We start from the raw sequence: 24,307 nt of genomic DNA, 5'->3' as shown, positions 1-24,307 counted from the left end.
GATTTAAATAGTTGATAGGATTAGATGAAGCTGTATTGTTACAACTGGACAGGAAAAGCCTTTGGCCTGTGTCACCTACTTCCTTGGGCTGTCCTTGGATGGATAGTGATTATATTTGACATTGAACTCTGCTTATTTTATTTTTCATGCTTAACCTACGTTCCTTCTGATTGATATTGATATTTTGTTGGACGTGTGAATTCATGCAATCACGATTCATTCAAGGCTTGCTCTTCTGAGAGAATCTTTATCTTTCTAAGATAGATTGTCTTATCCCTGTCCAGGTTGATTATGCCATGATCTTCCTGTTTAATTCTCCAAAGATAGCTTATTTGCAAATTCTTTGTAACCTTCTAGCTACAATTCAGACTGGCTCTTTTCCTTTTAGCTCCTTGTAAGGATTTGCTCTCCCAATTTCACTAATTATCTTTTTAACACATTTGTCTCTGTGTGGTTGGTATTCTGTGTGTATGTCCATGTGCTTTAGGAAGCATGTTTAGTGGAATCTGCCATACATGCCTCTTAGTTTTTAAAGAAAACAATTTACCCTTTGTAGCTTCCTTTTTTTTTTTTTAAATCTGCCATATGTGGTGATGACCAGAGGAAAGGAGTGTGGTGGGTGAAATAGCGGATGGTATTAAATAGTATGCTTATCCATATAGGAAAATAACTTAAAAAAGAATCTCTGAGATCCTTTCCATTTTAAGTTCCTCTGATCTCATGATTAATCTTAATATTAAAGAAGTCATGATATTGTTGGATAAATAGCAGTTTGTAACATTTTTTACCTAAAATTTCAAATACTTGCAAAAAAGTCATACGTATTTGCTCTAAGTTATAAAATAAATAACATGCATTTCTTTAGATTTTATGGCAGACTTAAAAAGACAAAAATAATTACTACAAAGATGTGGTCTTCAATTTTACTTCAATGATTAATGCATTTATCTTAAAAAGTACAGCTTATTTTTTTTTTTTATCCCTTTCCTATGTTCAAGATGTCTGAGCAAGGATATGGTGGGTTCTCCATTGCAAAATTCTGGATTTCCCTGGGTCTACCAGTAAGACCTGTGATCAACTGTGTTGACAACACAGGAGCCAAAAATCTGTTTATTATCTTGGTAAAGGGGATCAAGGGATGACTGAGCAGAATTACTGGTGCTGGTGTGGGTACCATGGTGAGGCCACAGTGAAGAAAGGCAAACCAGAGCCCAGAAAGAAGGCACCTCCAGCAGTGGTAATTCCACAATGAAAGAATACTGTGGAAAGTTAGTGTGTTTATTTTGAAGATAACATGGGGGTCATGGTAAACAATAAAGGTAAAATGAAAGGTCCTGCTATCGCAGAACCAGTGGCAAAGGAGTGTACAGATCTGTGGCCCAAGATTGCATCCAATGCTCGAAGGATTGCAGGATTCTTTGGTGTATTTGTTAAAATAAGTAAATAAAGATGATTTGGGGGCACCTGGTTGGCTCAGTGGGTTAAGCCTCTGCCTTCGGCTCAGGTGTGATCTCAGAGTGCTGGGATCGAGCCCCGCATCGGGTTCTCTGCTCAGCGGGGAGCCTGCTTCCTCCTCTCTCTCTGCCTGCCTCTCTCCCTACTTGTGATCTCTCTCTCTCTCTGTCAAATAAATAAATAAAATCTTTAAAAAATTTTAAAAAGGTACAAAATTCATTGACTACACAAATATACTAACATGAAAATATCTTCATTTTCTAATCTGTAGATTTTAGGTCATTATTTGTGATGTTTTAACTTTATATTTTAAAGTGATAGGAGACCACTTTTTGTACTATTTTCCATAGTACAATTATTCATATTTTAAAGTTCAAAATTATGTTCAAATATATTGTATTTTTATATTGAATAATGTTATAAAACTAGCATAACATATAACAAGTGCTCAGGCATTGTATGTATGCCACAATTATTTAAAAACCATACTATAGAACAATAGTAGATTATAAAAACTCAATTTGATCCTAATTTAATGAAAATAGTTGAGCTATTAATTATTTACTTTGTTTCGTAAAACTCAAAGTCTATTTATTATAGGTCAGGTATGCCTTGAAATCTCAAAAAATAAAATTGGGTCATATAAAAAGGAGAAACTTGTCTAAAGGCTAAGCAAAATCTTAGTGAAGAAAAAAAAAGGAAGGGAACTAAGGTTATTGTACATAAACATTTTTCAGTTCTTTGTTTCCTATGAACATAAGACAGTCAAGATTTAAAAGAGAGGGCACCTGGGTAGCACAGTCAGTTAAGCAGCTGCCTTTGGCTTAGGTCATGATCCCAGGGTTCTGGGATCCAGCCCCACATTGTTGGACTCCCTGCTTGGCAAGGAGTCTCCACCTCCTTCTCCTTCTGACCCTCTTCCCAGCTTGTGTTCTCCCATGTTCTCTCTCTCTCTCAAATGAATACATTAAAAAATCTTTTAAGAAAAAAGGGGGGGATTTAAAGGAGAAAGAAACTAAGCTGGCAGTGAAGTCAATAAATATTAATTGCTAATAAAGTGCCTAATTTAATTTTCAGAACACACGTAGTTTTAAGATAGTCATCAGTGAGAGGAAATACCTTTTTTGAGGGAGTTACTTTTTTGCCCAAATTTTGTAGTAATAGAAGTAAAAGAGTAGTCAGAATTAAAGGAAACTTGTACTGTTCCCATGAGGCTTATTGTAGAATTTTTCATTTCAATATTATAGTTTTCTGTCAGTTCGTATGCAAAAGTAACCAGTAACTGAATAGCTGAATTCAGTAATTTACCCAGCAGAAAGAGAATTAAATGTAAAGGACAGTTAAGGAGGATATCAAAGAGATACCTGCACCCCCATGTTCATTGCAGCAGTAGTCACAATAGCAACATATGGAAACAACCTAATTGTCCATCAATGAATATATAAATGAATAAAGAAGTTGTGGTGTATAAAATGGAATATTACTCAGCTACAAGAAAGAAGGAAGTCTTGTCATTGTGACACCATGCACAGAGCCTGGGGACATTATGTTTAGTGAAATAAGCCAGACAGAGAAAGACAAATACCGTGTGGTGTACTTACATGTGGAATCTAAATAAAAAAGCTAAAATCATGGAAACAGAGTGTTGAAAAATGATGCCAGGGAATAGAGAGTTGGGAAGACAGGGAGCAGTTAATAAAAGGGTATAAAATTTTAGCTGTAAATTGAATAAGGTCGGAGGATCTAAAGCCTCGCGTGGTAACTATAGTTGATAATATCATGTTGCATAATGGAGATTTGCTGAGAGAGTAGAACATAAGTGTTCCTACACACTCAAAAAGAGATAAATATGTGAGGTGATAGATGTGTTTATATGTCTTAATTAACTAGATGAGAGAAATTCTTTCCCAATGTATACATGTATCAAATTATCACTAGGTACAATTAAAAGCCTTACAATTTATTTATCAATTATACCTCAATAAAGCTGGAGGTTAAAAAACAGTGAATGGGGGTTGTGGACTAGGCAGAAAAAGGTTCATTAAGTGGGATGGGGGGTTAGCATATGAAAGGAGAAACTGATGGCTATGTTACGATGAAGTACTGAGATACCTAGAGTAGTGAAATTCATAGAGAAATGAAGTAGCATGGGAGTTGCTAGGGCCTGGAAGGAAAGAGCAATGGAGAGTTAGTATTTACTGAGTAAAGAGTTACAATTTAGGAAGAGGAAAAGTTCTGTAGATGGATTTGTTAATGGTTGCACAACAATGTGAATGTGCTTAATTCCACTAGATGGTACACATAAAGATAGTCAAAGTAGTGGGTTTTATTTCATGAGTCATTTATCACAATTTTTAAAAATACTATATAAAAATTTAAAAAAAGATGAACTGTTAATCCATAATTTGTGATCCTATAACACATATTAATATCGCGTGGTAAGAATGGTATTTACTTCTGCAATTTCCCTCCTAAAAAAAAAAAATAATAAAAATAACCCAGTCTAATCATGAGAAAATATCAGAAATACACAAATGATGTGATATGCTTCAAAATAGCTGACCACTCCTTAAAACTGTCATGAAAAATAAGGATGTCTGTGAAACCACTTCCACTGTACTTCTACAGACCTTTCTGGGTCCGACCAGAAAGCAAAAACAAATCTCACTGCTCAACAAAAAGAATGCATTCCTTCCTCTAACTTCCCTTCAACTTAAGAGGAAGGAAGGGCACAAAGCTGGGGTGCAGGATCTAACATTCTTGTTTCCTTCCAGTTCTCCAATTACCATCTGCACTGGTCTGAGAGGTAGGAAAATTTGATTCTGCTTGATAATCTCTTATATTCTGTGAAATCTTTTTGTTCTAATACCTAAAATAAGCCACGTGTGCTTAAAGTCCAGAATTGCATGGTTTTTATATGTTTGTCTCGATTCTTTTCTCCTAAAATAACTTCTCTAAATGCCATGATTAACTCCAATATAGTAACCAGTTTGGAAGAAAATAACTGGAGGAAATAAAGCACCTTTGAACTAGAGGGAAACAGACTACAATAATCTCATCACGTCAATAGCTTTCTCTAGAATATATATGGTTTTCTCATTACCCACAAGTAAAGTCCTCTTTTAATGCGATTTTCAAGACTTGCAATTTTTCCAAACTGATCTCTAATATATAGGATAAATATACAATAAAACCTTGTGTCTAAAACTGAGTTATCCTCACAATATTACACAGTATGTTTATTCCTTCCTCTCTACCTCTACCTTTGCCATTTCCACAACCTGAAATCTCATCTTTGATCTTATCTCTCTCTCTAAAGTACATGCAGATTTTAATTTTCACTTGAGCCTTCTTTAACCATGCCAGCTCATGGTGTACACTGAATCTTCCTTAGTGACACATTTGAAAAGCTTTCTTTCATCCAGTAATTTGTCATATCTTTCCGAGGCACACCTTTTGTGGAATTATGTGGTGTTTGGAAAGTATGGAATTTTGTTATTATGGTGTTTGTTTGTAATACATTAACAAAGGTTTTTAGACTCTGAGAATTTGAGTGACTTGTGTAAGATCACTAAAATGGTAGGCAGCAAGATTAAGAGTGATCCACAAGTTACCCTGACTCGTGAGTTTGAAGCTTTTTTCTTATATAGCATTCTGTTTTGTTTTTCAGTCCTTCAAATTTGGGATAACTTTTGAAGACCGGATGTTAGGAAACTTTCCAAAGCCACACAGTCTTTCTCGTTTCTCTCTCTCTCTCTTGCCCTCTCTCACTTGTTCTTGCTCTCACTCTTTCACTTGTTCACTTTTTTTGCTTTTTCTGTAATGATTTCTGTTGCTCTTGCATCTGTAGCTGTCTTTCTCAAATAATAAACTGGGATAGTAAGTTGTATTAATGTAAATCAAATGCCTATGCCATTAGACTTTCCTATAGTCTGTTATGACACAAGATGAACAAATTTGTTTCCAACCTATTTGTTCTCAATCCTAGGTCAGAAACTCAACTCAATACATTATTCTAGCTTTTTCAAGTCCAAAGAAGTTTTTGGCTACCAAATGGACATCTCAAATGTTTATCATTTAAAAAAAATTATCATTTTAACTCTTGTAGTTCTATCTTACCAATGGAAAAATCGTATTAGTTTGTAACATAAAGATGCGTGGCAGTCCGTGTTTTGTGAACATGGGCACGTCAGAGTTTAAGGATAATGATCTCTATCTGTGTACCCCAGAAAATGTGTGATAGTTGTCATGTTTGTTAGTGCTTGCCCAGTGCAAGGTCTGGTATTTTAATTCCTGGCATTCTCAGTATCAACTATCCTCGCATCATGAATAGAGTAGGAGCTGAATTCCTGACAGTTGATGAAATAGTGTATGACCCACATGTCAGAGATAGCTCTGCTCAGTAAATGACACAGCAAGTAATAGAATGCAATGATGTATGTATGATAAGAAATAACAATTTCTTATTCATACTGCAGCAATGATGTAAGTATGACTTATGTCACTACAGTTTCTTACCCAATATCCTTTTTTCTCCAGCCTTACTAATAAGATCTTAATTTAGTTGGCGGGGGGGAAGGTGTTTTCCTCCCTCCTTTGCCTCTAAGGGTTGCCACGTGACAAAGTTCTAGCCAGTGAAATGTAGTCAGAAATTGAATTGCGGTAGAGGAAGTCATGAAAGCTTTTTTTTTTTTCTTTTTTGAAATAAAGGGACAAACTCAGCTCTCAGCTGGCATGAGCCTCATGACCTCCTCCATTTTTTTCTGTAGTTTTGACTCTGCTGTGAGGCAGCAGCTTGTGAGTGGGAGAAAGAAGGAGCTTGGTTAATTCCCATTTGCAACATGGACCAATCCTAAATGGCTTTCTTCCAGACTTCTGTGTTATATGAAAAAAACAAATTGCTGAAGATGGTTAATTGAGTTCTTTCATCTGCAGCCAAACACAATCCCAATTACTATACTCTTTTCAAATTGAATCTACTATATAGTAAGAAAAGCAAGGTACAAATATCCTATTAACAATGAGGACCTGATTTGGGGGGTACTAGTGATCATAACTTATATGATAAAATCCCCTACAGCAGTTGCATGCTGAAGAGCACCAAACTCCAAGGTCAAGGTCAAAGCCAATATTATACTCCAGTAAGTTTTCCATACTCTGTGATTACCAAGATCTTCCAAATCTGAAATCAGAAGGGAAAATTTCTCTGGAATCATGAAATATTGAATAATAAAACATTATTTGTTTGGTATTTGGAACAATGACCTTTTTCAAGATTTGAAAAAACAAATTATCAGATAATTCACCAAGGAAAAGTAAAATAAAATTAATTCTAAAAGCAAATAACAAGATAGATATATATATCCAAAATATTTTTAGTCTGTAGTTGCATTAACTTTATCTGTGATATGAGGCCTGCATTTTATTATTTAATTATCTGAATCCTCTGAATTCTGAAGTCAGTTTTGGAAAAATAACATTTCACCTTTCTATTTTTGCAGTACGTCGTTTTCCTTCAAGCTCAGTTCTACATTTAAAACTTTTATTAACTAATTAACAATAAATAATCATTGAGAGTTTATTATATGTACTAGATATCACCTTAGCTAGAATTGGTTTACACCAGCTTTCCAAAGCCTGTTCTCAGCCCTTCTCAATTCTTGCTTCAGTGGCAACCACATTTTGAGCTTGAAATCTGCCATACTAGGAATGCTTACATGGAAGAAACTGGCTAATGCTGCAAATCAATCGTGTGTGTGTGTGTGTGTGTGTGTGTGTGTGTGTGTGTGTTGGAAATATGAAAGATCATATTTCATAGAAAACAGATGAGTTAGATGAAAAAGATACATTAAAAGTTCAGAGCCAGGGGCACCTGGGTGGCTCAGTGGGTTAAGCCGCTGCCTTCGGCTCGGGTCATGATCTCAGGGTCCTGGGATCGAGTCCCACATCAGGCTCCCTGCTCAGCAGGGGGCCTGCTTCCCTTCCTCTCTTTCTGCCTGCTTCTCTGTCTACTTGTAATCTCTGTCAAATAAATAAATAAAATCTTAAAAAAAAAAAAAAGTTCAGAGCCAAAGTACCACATGCATACCATGAAAAGGATTTAAACCTAAGACACTCTTATTTCTTCAACAAATATTGATTCAGCCTAATTCTATGTCATGTACATGTTAGTTTCCATGACTATTACAAAAATATTTTAAAATATTTTAAAAATATTTTAAAAATTTTTTAAATGACCACTACAAGGAGACATGCCTTGGTGCTCTTTGGAGTTTACATTCTAGTGGGCAAGGTCTTCAACTCAGGGTATTTACAATATAGCAGGAGTTATCCCATCTTCTTACACACCACTGTAGTGCAAGGTAGTGTGTGATAAGGACTGAGGAAAGGAAAAGTCAATGGGTAATGTAATTCTGAGCAGGAGAGCCCAGTTGTGAGTGATCTGGTAACCCTTACTATGCTTCACCAAAGTGGCACCATTTGTCTTGAATCTAGACATTTGGAGAAGAAATTCATAGATTAAAGTCAGTGTGGGTAGTGGGTAAATAACTTTTTTACTATTTTGAACTTATTTCTGTTATTTCCTCATATTTTATTGTAATATGTTTATGTGTCTTTTTTCCCATTACGTTTTGAGAACTCCTCATAAAGCAGAAGATGAATACTGACTGTTTTGTCTGCTGGCACAGAAACTGTCACAGTGCAAATCCTCAACAAATGCCTCTGGACTGAATTCAGATGGGAGAAATAAAAGGAAAATGCAAGCTGTGTTTAGGAAATGGTGAGCACTGTAATTTGGTCAAATGGAAGATTATGGGAAGTAAAGTGCATTAAGACAGATAAATAAGAAAATGAGGTGAAATCAGATCATGAATTTGTTTCATAGACAGAAACTGACCTTTATTTTTAGTGGGCATTTAAAAAGTATTTAGGAGGAGAGAATCATCAAAGCCTGCTCTAGAAGGATAATCTGGCAGCTGAGTTTGAATGTGGATTACCATGTAGAGAAGCAATAATGGACATTTAGAAAATAATGAAATAACATAGGTCACAAATCAAAACGGACTGAACTACTGAGGGGCCAAAAGGAATGAAATGATAGAATACAGTGGACTTTGAGGTAAATAAAATGAGAATGTGTTATCATATTTCATAGAAAACAGATGAGTTAGATGAAAAAGATACATTAAAAGTTCTGAGCCAAAGTGACTAGAAACATGAATCTATTGGAAAACTAAGGAGTATCAAAAATTCTTTTATTTTTGTCTGTTTATATATTCAAGAGTGTGAGATTTTTGTACATGCTGAGTTAGACTATTAGATGGTTTATAAATATGTGAGATATTCATTAAGAATAATAAATTATTCAGTATATATGTTTATTTGAGGAATAGTATGACATTAAAGTCTTATTTATAACATATTGAATTATCACTGAAAAAATATAGTATATGTCAAATATAGTACCTAATTTATCTTCATCCTTAATCAAAATTTCTATGTTCACCCAAGCCTACTTGAAAAAAACAAAACAAAATTTCTATGTTCAGCCAAACCAGTAAAGTTGAAATAAATTGCCTATATTCCATTAGTTCATAAAATACTGGTAAATTTTTCTAAGTCTACCTTGGGGTTGTTTAGTAATTGTTACTCATTAATCTGAAAAAGAAGATGACATGGGTAATCAAATTCATATGCTATTTGCCAAAAGAGCATAACACAATTGATCTATTCCCAAAAGTTCCATTGAACTTATGTTTCACATACAGCATAATGACTTTAGTTTTTCCCCAGTTTTATTGAAATATAATTGATTTACCTCATTATATAAGTGTATAGTATATTAGTTTGACTCTAGATGCGTGACCTAGAGTGCATCTTATGTTGTAAATTCATATTGAATGAGATTGATGGTTCTTATTTAAATGACAATGGAACACAAAGTCAAGTTTTATTTACAACTAATTCACTTGCTTGACTTTAATGTAAATGGTTATATTGACCCTTTCTGTAACTTACCTTTTATTACCACTAGCTACTTACTAAAAGTGAGCTATTTTCATGTTCTTTGCTAAAATAAGGCCTGTTATAGGGGCACCTGTGTGGCTCAGGCCATTAAGACTCTGCCTGCGGCTTAGATCATGATCCTGGAGTCCTGGAATCAAGCTCCATGCTAATGTCCCTGCTTTGTGGGGAGCCTGCTTCTCCCTCTGTCTGCTGCTTGCCTGCTTGTCTCTCTCTGTCAATTAAAAAATAAAATCTTTAAAATAAAATAAAATAAGCCCTATTACCATGTCTGAAAAACCATCTATGAATTCACTCTTCCCATTAGGTATATGACACAGAATAATATTTGAGTTTATCTCAAAAGAACATTCTTTTTAAAGACTTATTCATTTTAGAGAGAGAGAGAGAGAGAGCACACAAGGAGGGGCAGGGGTAGAGGTGAAGAATCTCAGGCAGACTCCCTGCTGAGCACAGAGCTTGATGCAGGGCTTGATTTTACCACTGTGAGATTATGACCTGAGCTGAAATCAAGAGTTGGCTGCTTTATAAATTGAACTATCCAGGTGCTCATCAGAAGAACATTTTTGAGGAAGAATTAGTTTTAAATGCTTTGAGTTGTTAAGAGGAGAAATTTCTGTTCAATACTTCCAATGTATTATTATGATGGTGAATATATGAAAACAATAAAATGAAAACAATTTTATGTGCGGGAAATACTAGCAAAGACCTCCGAGTTATGGGACTAAAACTGGTAAGTAGTATGATATGAGTTTTTTGGGGGCCCTAGATATGTTAATAAAGATGCAGATTAACTATTCTTGGGCATCTCATGGGAAAAAAAGGGGGGGCAACATACCAAATTTTCATCAGAGTTTCTCATCTATTTTGAATTCTTAAAATATTCATTTCAGGAAAATCCAACTAAAGTATGTGAGAGAATGTATATGTGTTCATTATTGCTAGGTATGTTTTTTGTTAAAATATACATGAATACAAAGAATTATGAATCCCAATTAAAGAATCTTATGACAGCAACAAACATCAACAAGGAAAAAAATGGACTATTAAGGGGACACGCAAGGGGTACCTGGGTAGCTCAGTTGCTTAAATGTTTGCCTTCGACTCAGGTCATGATCCCAGGATCCTGAGTTCAAGCCCCACATTGTGCTCTCTGCTCAGCAAGGAGCTTGTTTCTCCTTTCCCCTCTGCCTGCCGCTCAGCCTCCTTGTGGGCTCTCTCTGTCAAATAAAGAAGTAAAATATTTTTTAAAAAGGGGTGAGGAACACACAAAATAATTTTGGACTATGGTTGAAACATAATGAAAATAGTAAATTGGAAAATATTTCAACTGCTTCTGTCCTGTCGTGTGCATTTAGTAATATACAAATAAGGAAACTTGGAATAGCACATATAAAAACACTCTAAGATTTTTTTAAATGCATAATATATGATATAAGATCAGTTTGGGACTTAAAAATAGTTGTGTAGAAGTGAGTAGGGCATGTGTTTATCTCACTGAATATTTATTTCTGACTGATTAATAACCCTGTAATTTTTTAGATTCTACTCAAAGATGAATATGCAAGTCACATTTTACTTAATCTTTTCTTCAAGAATAATGTTACTGCTTTTCAATGAAGTTAACAAAGATTCTGAGTTGGTAACATTGATAACTCACTTCCTTATCCTATGTGACTAATCGCCTTCTTTAGTTATGAGCTGACAGACAGAACATGACTTTATTGAAGAAACAATTAGAGGTTAATAAAATCTAGTTTTCCCATCAGAAACAAATACCTTTAGGTAGCTGGGCAGAGTCACTGATGATGCAGTTTATGAATGGAGAATATTGTGCCCATTGTACATAGGAGGGTAGTTATGTGCATTTTAAAATGATAGTTGGGTTAAGCCTCTGCCTTTGGATCAGGGCATGATCTCAGAGTCCTGGGGTCGAGCCCCGCATCAGGCTCTCTGCTCAGCAGGGAGCCTGTTTCCCCTCTCTCTCTCTGCCTAGCTTTCTGCCTACTTGTGATCTCTCTCTCTTTGTCAAATAAATAAATAAAATCTTTAAAAAAGAATAAATTTAAAAAAATGATAATTGGTTCTAAATTCCTCTTATAATTTTATTTTTTTCGTGGTGATTAATAAACTATGTTGATGCATCAAGGAAAATTAATGTTAGAACAAAAATATAATTATTAGAATAATCAACAACTCTGACTCATTAACTATGTCTTGAAGGCTTCTTTTTTTTTTTTTTTAACTTTTCAGTGATGCCAAGTATATATTAACAGTCTGAGAAACTTACCACTCTGTTCCAAATCCATTAATATCTTTGGCCAGAATTATTGTAATGATCTACAGTGGGTCTCCCTACCTCTACCTTTTATCCCTAAAAGATATTCTTAACACAGTATACAGAATGATCCTAGAAATCAAACCACTTCTATTTTTAAAACCCAGAGTAAAAGCAAGATTTGTCACAATGGTCAAAATCCCTACATTGATGTGCCCTGCCCCCCAAGTCATCTTTCTAACCTTATCTTTTGCTATTCTCTTCTCATACCATTCCAACTGTACTAGTCTTGCTTTCCACCATCATCCTTGACATGCTTCCACATTATTGTTTTCCACACTAACTATTCTGTCTGCTTGAATTTTGTTTCCCCATACATCCACATGTCTAACTCCCTTATGTCCTTCAAATCACCATCTCATCAAGGCTATCTAGACCATCATATTTAAAATAACATTCCCACACAATATTCATGGCCTTCCTAACCCTGTTTTACTTTACTTTATGGCATTTATTGCCTTCTAAATTACACATTAATTACTTGCTTATTATGTTCATTGTCTGCTTCCCTATTGGAATTTTTTCCTGCTTTGATCACCGATAAATCCTAAGACTTAGAAAAGTAGGATATAGTAGGTTCTCAACAAATATTTGTTGAATGAATGAAGACTCTACTGCAATTAAAGAGCTGGGGGGAAAACAATCATCTCTTACTATTTCTAGAAAAAGAATTAGCCCAACTATAAAGCTTAGAATGCCAATTAGTCAGTGAGCATAAATAATTAAACTACCACTGAAAAACAAGACAGGTACTTATTAAATGTCTGCCTTCCTTTATATGATTTAAGTGTCTTTTCCATTTCTAAGCAGATTATAATGAAAGCTATAGAGCATTCATTGTGTACATAGAATTCTTGGTTGACCATAATCAGAGAATTACTTAGAGGGAAAAACCACCCCACTGTTTTCTTAAATGTTAAATTTAATGTAATATCATACCAGTATATTTTAAATAAATATAAACATCATATATTTGACAACAATATAATTTTTTTCTAGCACAAATAAGTCCTTTCAAAAAACCAACCAGCTTACCACTGAAAGTCCTTCTCTGTTAAGCAGGGCAGTGAGATATATACATTCCGGTGCCAAAGTCCACAGAATTGGACAGAAAAAACTTTGTGACTTTAAAGTGTATCATTCTAATAAAAGCAAATGAAATTTGTAAAGTTGCATTTGTTGAAATATTATTTCATTTTGGATATGGGATAAATTCATATCAGCTCTTTTAAGGAAGACAATTGTACATTTGGCCCAAGGTCAGGATGTAGCAACTTAGATTTCCTTTGAGGAAAAAAAAAATGTAGAAAATGTTTCAGCTTTTTTTTTTTTTAATTAAAAAAGAGAAGTAAAAAAGTGAATACTGCTTTTCGAACTTTATCTAACTAAGCACAAAGCACATGGAAAGATGCATAAATGTAAAATTAACTTTTTGCTGTTCAGAAAAAAGAATTTGGATTTGAGAGCAAGTGAGCTAAAATAAAAACATGCATAATTTACACTACAGATGGGTATATTCTCTGCATTAAATGATACCTAGCAATTTCAAGGAGAAAGAAAATAAAGTGACAATCAACATTAAGAAGGTGGCAGAAGTAATCAAACACATGCCATGTGTAAGAAAAGGCATAATGAAGTTTCCATAAGAATCTTTTTTTCATGACTCAGACACCAAATAACTATTTCACAAGCTTCAGCAGAAGTTCCCAGTGCACTTATCAATAATGCATCCAGCCACAGCTTTAGATATTAAAACAAGAGGAAGTTGACTATATCAAAGATCCAAAGTTCAAACATATTATACTATGGAGCTTAAAACCAGACAAGAAAAATGTGGGGGTGAGGAAGGTAGATTGTGTGCAGATACAAAAAAAAATACTTTTGTTGAAGGTTGAGAATAAATTAGTAATGAGATACAGGGCCTTAAATCTTACAAATCAGTTATACCCATAGGTGTGAACAAAATTATATGATCCTGTAGGTGTGAACAGAATGTTCACCATTTAAATAATACCTGTTAGGCAATGGAAAGATGGAGATGATGTAATTTAAAGTATTTTTATTTCATGAGATGATCCCATTGGAAACCACAATATTTACTGAAAATCTCAGCAGAATACAAAGATCTATAATGTAGACATTCAGGATTGAAGCACATTAATAAAGTAACAATAGGAAGTTTGCATTACCACGTTTGATAATTATGGTTGCATAATTGCAGACAGAGCTTCAATATGGCCATAATCATAATTTATAAGTAAAATATGGGAAAATCCTCATTATAAGAATAATGGAGAATGTTGTTTGTTGTGCTTTAACAAATATTATAGTAAGTACATCGTACTTTAATTTGCTTGGCCCTTACCATTTTGCATTGATTTTTGTTTACTATTATGTTACTAAAACATTCTGAAAATATTTCATTTATTTAGGAGAGTAAAGTCTGCAAAATACATATTTTATGGCAATAAAATTTTCTGAAAAATATCTGAAAATTATCTCTTAACTAATTAATAGACTAATTAATTAATAGGGCAAATGAATAAAATAAGCACTCTTTGCCTTCTGTTTGGTTCTGTGGAAGCCAGCCAAATGAACTTCAAGTCTAGACATAGCTATTAGGTAGCAAAAATTCAGATTTAGCAGATGGCAATCACATATGTAAAATGCATATTTTTAGTGTACCAAAAATTTTAGTTGGGGTAAATTTTAGAAATTTTCTTTTGAGGTTAAAGCAATTAGGGCACTGTTTTCTAGCTTTGTATCTTAAAAGTTTTGCTTGAATCACAGCTATAGCTTTTGTGCTTGGGAACCTAACTCAAAGATCTTAAGTCTGATAGAGCCTATATATGGACCATTCCCAGTCTTCCTTGATTCAGATTATATTGCAGTTAAGTAGCAAGGAAGTCATGCATACCTACTTTACTTCTTCATTATACCCACTTAGAAATCTTAACTCTAATAAAATTTAAGGAAGAAAAAATATAGCAAGATAAAACTAAAAACATAAAGGTGTCAGTATCTTTGTGCCCATCTAAAATAAGAAATGATGTATATTTCCCCCATGAACTATCAATATAATGTATCTATATGGAATGGTAATTTAGTTCTCCTATAGGAGAACAATTCAAATTCATAAATAATTTCTTGGTGTAAAGATGTTTTAACTGCTAAGTCAGCAGCAGTAGGTTTCCATTCTAGAGCTGAATAGCACATCATTTCAAGTTGCTGTATTTTTAAAAAGGATATGCTCCTTTCAAGTGACAGCATACCTGTTAAAAACTCAAGGGGGAAAAAAATTCAAGGGGAACAAAATTGAAGAAATTATGTTCTGTTTGGCTTCACAGTGCTCAGGATACCTCAGTAACTTTAATGTGTGGTTTAACCCAATTTAGAGAGAATGTTTGGTGTCACTGATAAAGACAGAACTTGCAATGGGACTTTCTTAGAGACTATTTTCCCCTCAGATGGTCTCCCTGCAATCAGGTTCTGGACCTCAGGTTAGCAATGCCACAGGGAGATATACATGAAATTAAACAAAATGTCACTGCTAAGTGTTTTAACTTTTATTTTTCTGTTAATTAAGCCAATTAATATGGTTACAAGTTATTATTTTGTATTCATATTGCAATCTAAAACCAAGTAAAAATTTGGAAATAAAGTAAAAATTAAGGAAAGAAAATTCAGAAATATTGACTTGGATTACTCTTAAATATAACCTAACATTATTTGATTTTCACTTCAACTTCTGCTTCAAGCAAGAAGGATGCCCTAAACTTTTTTCCCCAAAATGTGACCAGTGTGAGCTACCTGTATACAGTTAAAAATAGTTATCTGACCCCGTTGTCCTCAAAAATGCTTTCTGAATTCTAGTGATCAGATTTCACAAATTATATTTATACACATCTTAATATTCTTCATAGATATTATCCTAACCTAAATATTTCTTTCAGTCAATATCAAGTTTTATTCTATTGAAAAGAAAGACTACAGTGTACTGGGTAAATGCAAAGATACTAAAATCAGACTATCTTGTGTGGAATTCTAGAAATTCCAGTTATAAGCTATGTGATCTTGGAAAAATTATTTCCATATTTTGTGTCCCAGTTTCCTCTGAACAATGGGATAATAATGGCTCTATAAGAGTGTTGCATCAAATATAAAAAAGAGATTCATCAGCAGAAAACAGTAATAATGCTGCTGGCATATGGTAAGCTTTCAATAAATGTTATTTACTACTACCTTTAAAAAGTCTTTTTATTCTTCCTCAAATGCAAATTCTTAAGACCATGAGATGTTCTTGTACTGAAAGATTAAAGCAAGTTTCAAGAAAAGTGCATTTTAAGCTTCTGAACATAGCCATTGGGTACTTTTATTATTCTACAGACACATAAATTATATGGGTCAAATAGATAAAAAAACATTGTCACCTTAATATCTCTTTCTTCTGTCTTGCTGTTGGTGTAGAGAAATGCAACTGATTTCTGTGCATTGATTTTATATCCTGACACTTTACTGAATTCCTGTATAAGTTCTAGCAGTTTTGGAGTGGAGTCTTTTGGGTTTTCCACATATAGTATCATATCATCTGCGAAGAGTGATAATTTGACTTCTTCTTTGCCGATCAATCCCATTTACAATTGCATCCAAAACCATAAGATACCTAGGAATAAACCTAACCAAAGAGACACAGAATCTATACTCAGAAAACTATAAAGTACTCATGAAAGAAATTGAGGAAGACACAAAGAAATGGAAAAATGTTCCATGCTCCTGGATTGGAAGAATAAATATTGTGAAAATGTCTATGCTACCTAAAGCAATCTACACATTTAATGCAATTCCTATCAAAGTACCATCCATCTTTTTCAAAGAAATGGAACAAATAATGCTAAAATTTATATGGAACCAGAAAAGACCTCGAATAGCCAAAGGGATATTGAAAAAGAAAGCCAACGTTGGTGGCATCACAATTCCGGACTTCAAGCTCTATTACAAAGCTGTCATCATCAAGACAGCATGGTACTGGCACAAAAACAGACCCATAGATCAATGGAACAGAATAGAGAGCCCAGAAATAGACCCTCAAATCTATGGTCAACTAATCTTCGACAAAGCAGGAAAGAATGTCCAATGGAAAAAAGACAGCCTTTTCAATAAATGGTGCTGGGAAAATTGGACAGCCACATGCAGAAAAATGAAATTGGACCATTTCCTTACACCACACACAAAAATAGACTCAAAATGGATGAAGGATCTCAATGTACGAAAGGAATCCATCAAAATCCTTGAGGAGAACACGGGCAGCAACCTCTTCGACCTCTGCCGCAGCAACATCTTCCTAGGAACAACGCAAAAGGCAAGGGAAGCAAGGGAAAAAATGAACTACTGGGATTTCATCAAGATCAAAAGCTTTTGCACAGCAAAGGAAACAGTTAACAAAATCAAAAGACAACTGACAGAATGGGAGAAGATATTTGCAAACGACATATCAGATAAAGGACTAGTGTCCAGAATCTATAAAGAACTTAGCAAACTCAACACCCAAAGAACAAATAATCCAATCAAGAAATGGGCAGAAGACATGAACAGACATTTCTGCAAAGAAGACATCCAGATGGCGAACAGACACATGAAAAAGTGCTCCATATCACTCGGCATCAGGGAAATACAAATCAAAACCACAATGAGATATCACCTCACACCAGTCAGAATGGCTAAAATCAACAAATCAGGAAATGACAGATGCTGGCGAGGATGCGGAGAAAGGGGAACCCTCCTACACTGTTGGTGGGAATGCAAGCTGGTGCAGCCACTCTGGAAAACAGCATGGAGGTTCCTCAAAATGTTGAAAATAGAACTTCCCTATGACCCAGCAATTGCACTATTGGGTATTTACCCTAAAGATATAAATGTAGTGATCCAAAGGGACACATGCACCCGAATGTTTATAGCAGCAATGTCCACAATAGCCAAACTATGGAAAGAACCTAGATGTCCATCAACAGATGAATGGATCAAGAAGATGTGGTATATATACACAATGGAATACTATGCAGCCATCAAAAGAAATGAAATCTTGCCATTTGCAACAACATGGATGGAACTAGAGCGTATCATGCTTAGCGAAATAAGTCAAGCAGAGAAAGACAACTATCATATGATCTCCCTGATATGAGGAAGTGGTGATGCAACACGGAGGCTTAAGTGAGTAGAAGAAGAATAAATGAAACAAGATGGGATTGGGAGGGAGACAAACCATAAGTGACTCTTAATCTCACGAAACAAACTGAGGGTTGCCGGGGGGAGGGGGTTTGGGAGAAGGGGGTGGGATTATGGACATTGGGGAGGGTATGTGATTTGGTGAGTGCTGTGAAGTGTGTAAACCTGGTGATTCACAGACCTGTACCCCTGGGGATAAAAATATATGTTTATAAAAAATAAAAAATTAAAAACTCTCAAAAAAAAAAAAAACATTGTCATACTTTGTTACTAATATGCAGAACAATGTTCAGCTAATGAACTAATGTGTTCAACAATGTCATGCTTTCAGGTTTGTTTGTGCAATTTTTGTTTAATTTTTATTTTTCTAGAAAAATGCTCAGCAACAAGGCAAAACAATTACATTAAGACAAAAGTTTTCAAAATGACAGGATAAATGCATAAATTACAACCGTGCCATTTAATTATTTTTTCTGGTAGCCTATTTGATTAATGTGGGTAATATTAATGCAAACTGTGTCAGGTGTAAACAATGCTACTTCAGTGTTCTTTTTAGCTAAATAAAAAAGTAAAGCTACACTGATTACAAGTAGCCTGGCTTGTCTTTTGCAACATGGTCATTTTTCTGATTACAACTATGAACTAGCTTTTCTCTATAAGATTTCACTGTTATCTAGAGTTCTTTGTGTACAGATATTATCTCTTCCAAGTGATTAAATAGGCTCTTTGTATAAAAGGAGTATTTCCCAGTATCTAGCAACTCTTTGTTTCAAAATTGAAGTGAGCGAAAACAATCAAGTACCCAGGGAATGAAAAAAAAAGAGTAAAATGGAACTCTTGAAGCCAGAAGTTCAGAAATCCTTGAAAAAATAGCACCTCATTATAATCAGTAGAATTGTTCAAAAATAGATCTAATCTATTTTAAATTTGAACAATATGCCACAGTTCATTTTAATATAAACAGAAAAGGAGCATTCCACTAGGTTGAACAAAAAAAAGGTTTCTGATTATTTTCAAAACGTTTATACTTTTACAACAGATGTTATTAGGCAACTTGAAAGATCTTGTATACTCATTCAGTTGCCTCTAATGATTTTACTCTCATTGTGTATATATTTCCAACCATGAAAACAAATGATTGTGCTAAAAGATAGTCTATGTAGTGAAGTATGTGGTATTATTGCATATTTCAAATGAAAGCAATTAGTAAACTGTAAACATAAAAAAGAAAATAGCTATCAAAATAATATTTAGCTTACCCATTAAAATATAACTTTTATTTTCTCTACATTCATGATGAAATTCAAAATTGATTATAACAGTGCAATAATTGAGGAATTATTTTTTTTAATTTCCATGATAGTGTATTTCTTAAAATGGAGTTGAATTATCAATGAGAGAAGAGAAAACATAGAGTGGATATGTACAATACTATGCTACAGTAATCCAATTACTTTCTGTAGTCCAGAAATAACATGCCATTTCAACACATGGGAATATGGTAGGATGTGACTTACAGTTTGATTCTGAATATACAGTAAACTTATTTTTTCTGGGCCTATTTTTTTTCTCCTTCTCTATCCCTAAGTTAAAAGTGGTGGTGCAGCTGGCTGGCTGAATTAGTAGAGCATGTGACTCTTCATCTCAAGGTCATGAGTTCAAGTCCCATGTTGGGTTTAGAGCTTACTTAAAAAAAAAAAGAAAAGATTACATTAAAAATATAATTGGATAGTGGTGATAATTATAGAACTATGTGAATATATTGAAACCCACTGATTGTACACTTTAAAAAGTTGAATGTTATAGTAGGTCAATAAAGCTGTTAGACATTTCAAATTACTTAAAAAAAAAAAAAAAAGTGATGTTTCTCTCAGCCTGCTGTTTGGCTTGACAAAAAACATTGTTCCTTCTTCTCCTGGGATAGACTTGATTGAAGGAAATGCATCAAGTAGGGAAGTAAAAGTTTGTTTCCCTATTGCTCTAGTACTGCCTGCTGCTGACTTCCCATGAGAGAGATGACAACAGTTTCATAAGGTCTTCGCAATTTCATATTTGCCTGAAAAGGGACATCAAATTTAAACCAAGTAGAGGAGCAATATACAATCTGGATTGGAAGGAGACCCAATTCTATTTAACCTTAATTTCCCCTTTCAATTTAGAAACCCTCCCACTGAAAAATGTTAACATTTGAGACTTACCATTTGGGAAAGAACCTATGTTGTTTTGATGAAGGAAGAAACGTTTTCATATTTTACCATTTGCCTGCAACAAAAATACGTTGATTTGGTGGCTGAATTCTCAGTCCTTAGGAACATTAAATTGACTTTATCCAGATATCTATGCTCTTTATAGTGTTTGTAGAAATGGGTGAAATTATATTTGTTTCTGGAAATGTTTATTGTGAAGTCTATGAATTAAATACAGAACTAGCAAAAAGTAAAATATAATAAAAAACAAGCCAATTTTGAGAAAACACGGTGAAATAGTGTTTTGATAGACAGATGTTTTTCTGTCAAATCACTTGATTCAAAGTATTTACCTTCACATCAACTGAAATACTCTCATCATAACTAAAATAATTTTAGCTCATTAAAGCAAACACTAATAAATCAAGCCTGATTTTCCACATAGCATTTCTTCCATTCTTGATTTCTAGAACTCTTTAATTTTGATTCATCATTTAAGCCAAACCAGGCATATTTATTGGATGCATTGTGATTCCTGTCATCTTCTTTTTAAGTGCCCTGATATTTTCCAAATATGTTGTGTGGTCAACATATTGGCAAACACCGAGTAGGTGAACACTCCCACTTCAAGAACACCACAAATATATCTTCCAATACTTGGATTAATATAATGTTATATTATAAACTAAGAGAAAATCTTGAATCAATAACCTAAACTACCACTTTTCGACACTAAAGAAAGAGGAAGCTAAATCAAGGTAAGCAAAAGGAAGGATATAGTAAAGATTTGATTGGAAATAAATGACATGGAAAACAGGAAGCCAGTAGAGAAAAGTCAACAAAACCAATTGTTAGCTCTCTGAAAAGATTTTTTATTTTAAATGACTAAACCTTTAGCTAGAGTCATCAGGAAAAAAAAGAGACCAGACTTAAGTTACTAAAAGCATATATTAATAAGAAATGTATGGATTTTAATGGACTACATTAACAAATGTATGCAAACATGTTAAATAACCTAGATGAAATGGACAGAGAGACACAAAGTACTGAAATTAACTCAAGAAGTAGAACATCTGAATAGATATGTAACAACTTAAAAGTTTGAATTAGTAATAAAAGAATCTTCTATAAAGGAAATACCAAGAGCAAATGGTTTGGTTGGTGAATTCCCAGAATGGTTATAATAAAAAAGACAGATAATAGTGTTGAGAAGGAGGTGTAAATATTGGAGACCTCGTATATAGGTGAAACTATAAATGGTCACAACTGCTTCGGAAAACATGTTGGCAATTCTTCAAAATGATATGAATTATCATAAAATCCAGCAATTGACTTGCTTTGGTAGGTAATATTTTAAAAGATGCAAACAGAAGCTTAAAATGTAGTTGTTAGTTGGGATGGCTTACTTCTGCCTCTATAACAAATATCCAACGTACCCAGCCTATTTCAGGGTCCCAGAAGGAAGAGAGAAGTATGAAGTAGTGCCACCTTAGCCAAGCCCTGCCTAGATTAAATGACCTAGGCGTAATATGCACCCAACTGACATGTGAGAGTACTAAGCAAATGCTGATTTTTATAAATTACTAATATTTTATAGTTTATTTCCCACAATAGTTAACCAACTCACCTCTGCTCTTTCTCTCCTCTGGGAAGCGCATAAAGTTCAAAAGTAGCTAAATAAGTTGATCTAAAAAAAAGGGTCAATTTAAAAATATTTACTGATTATAGTACTTAAACATCTTAAAAGATGCTTTAAACACCTTGCAAGAAAAAGAAGTAATGGAATATGACCATAAATTCAGCTAGATCTAAATAACTTATTCACATATTTTAGTATATAATGAAAAACAAATTTCTGTCCATCAGAAACTACTTAAAGTTTAAAATTTATCATTGATTCCATTTCAGTACCCAACCGGAAGTGTGTTGTCTTCCAAATTTCCTTACCAACTCTTATCTTTCCAAATTCACACATATTTTTTGTCTTAAATTTAAATCTATTTAAAATAATGTCATAATATTGGATTGCTTTTTAAGGTTTGTATTTATTTATTAGAGAGGGAGAGAGAATGGGCGAGGGTGGGAAGAGGGAGAAGCAGGCTCCACACTGAGCAGGAATCGACTCAGGGCTCAATCTCAGGATCCTGGGATCATGATCTGAGCTGAAGGTAGAGGCTTAACTGACTCAGCCAACCAGGTGGGCAACAAATTAGATTTTAAACTACCTTAAACATTATAGAAACATTCTCTAGTTCTTTGTACATTCATACATATATTATAGGAGATCAATTAATATCTGTAGACTTGTTTTCTTATTATTGGTACCACAACATTTCAACTAGTTATCTAAGGCTGGCTCCATATCTAAACCAGGTTGAAAAAATGTAATTTCTATTTTAAAAAACTTACATAATTATACATATTCTAAGCCATTAAACCAATCATTAAGCTATATTTCCTTTCATAGTATCTTACTTAACAAATTTCTTTCTTTTTTCTGTCTTTGGTAAATCACTATAACCTCCAAATTAACATTTCTGTAAAAGGTTATCTACAAAATATTCTGACTGATAAACCACTGTTCATCCTAGGTAGAATATTCTGTTTCTAACTTTCTAAGATCTGTAGCTAATGCTCATTTTATCTTTTAAACTACATTTTTTTGTCTCATTAGATGGATCAGAGGGATATCATAGTGTTCTTTGTGAAGTCAGAAAGAATTGTTCATGGCAAATTTTAATACTGAAGCTATATCCATGCACAAATGCACATGCCCAGATTGTACTTTTAAACCCTTTTATTTTGAAATGTAAATTGTGGTTCTTTAATGGGAATCTCTGACAGCTTTCACTGTGTTTGAGACTCTGAAGTGAATTTAAGTTTATGTAATCTCATATTAAAGCAAAAGGAAACAAGGTAGGAAAAAAACATACTTTCTTCAAGACTTAGCTTTCTGGGGTTAGTTTGATGTCTCATCCTCAGTAACCTCAGGTGTCATAGCAACAAAATATTCTTTACAATTGAGAAAATTTGTCTTCCCCCACTAGATATGCTGCTGATTTAATGGATATTGGGTAGGGAAGTGAAGTAAGGCGATCTCCTCACCGTCTCCTCTAGGATCCATAGATCCCTGATAGCCACCTGCTACCTCATCCTTTGCTTTCAAGAACATATTTCTCAAACATATTTTGATGTTTTCTATGAGAGAAAGATGCCATGCCCTATTAGCTGATTTTTAAAACTGAGCACCTACGGTGTGCCATAAATATTTTGCTTCCTACTTAATCTTGAATCCCAACTTGGAAAAGATTTAGGCAAAAGCCATAAAAAAAGAAACATTTATTCTACAATACACTACTAGTATATTCTAATACGATATAAACTTTATGTTATCTTCAGTGATTCACACAATCGAGTCATGTTTAATAGTCATGTATAAACTATTGTGTTTGGTAAAATGATGGCTCTAAATGATATACATGCCAAAATCACGGAATCTGTGAATACATTGAGTCATACGGCCAAAGGGACTTTGCAGATGTAGTAAGTTAAGGATATTGAGATGGTAATATCATCTTGAATATCTAGATTGGCCTGATATAACCACAAGAGTTTTATAAAAAGGAGGCAGATATGATGATGAAAGCAGAAGACAAATGATGTGGGGCTGGGAGCCAAGGAGGGAGGACAAATTCTAGATGCTGGAAAAAGCCAGGAAATGAATTCTTCCATCCAGCCTTTAGAAGGAATGTAGCCCTGACAACACCTTGGTTTTAGCCAAATGAAACTGATTTCTTATTTTGTTACCCCAGAATCACAAAACAATAAATTTGTATTGGATTAAGCCTCTAAATTTGTGTTAATTTTTTTACAGCAGCAATAGAAAACTAATAATCCATAATCTTCCAAGTTTGTCTTTTTTTCTCTCCTACTATAGTTGTCATTAAGAGATAATGCATCCCAGGAGATTTCACAAAACATCATAACCCCTTATAGACTGTCTCTAAATTTATCTACACATACCTTCCTGGAGAAATACAAGAAATAGTTAAAATGCTCCATACATTTACCTTTTCAGCCC

At 34.0% G+C, this 24,307-nt stretch overlaps 1 pseudogene; it reads left to right on the top strand.

The window, feature by feature from the left end:
- The first annotated feature begins 998 nt into the window (after nucleotides 1-998).
- Nucleotides 999-1,447, top strand: LOC131834565 (large ribosomal subunit protein uL14-like; annotated as a pseudogene).
- The last annotated feature ends 22,860 nt before the right edge of the window (nucleotides 1,448-24,307 follow it).

This window comes from Mustela lutreola, chromosome 6 (assembly GCF_030435805.1).
Source record: "Mustela lutreola isolate mMusLut2 chromosome 6, mMusLut2.pri, whole genome shotgun sequence".
In the NCBI taxonomy this organism is placed as follows: Eukaryota; Metazoa; Chordata; class Mammalia; order Carnivora; family Mustelidae; genus Mustela; species Mustela lutreola.
This window is presented reverse-complemented; position numbering and strand designations above follow the sequence as displayed.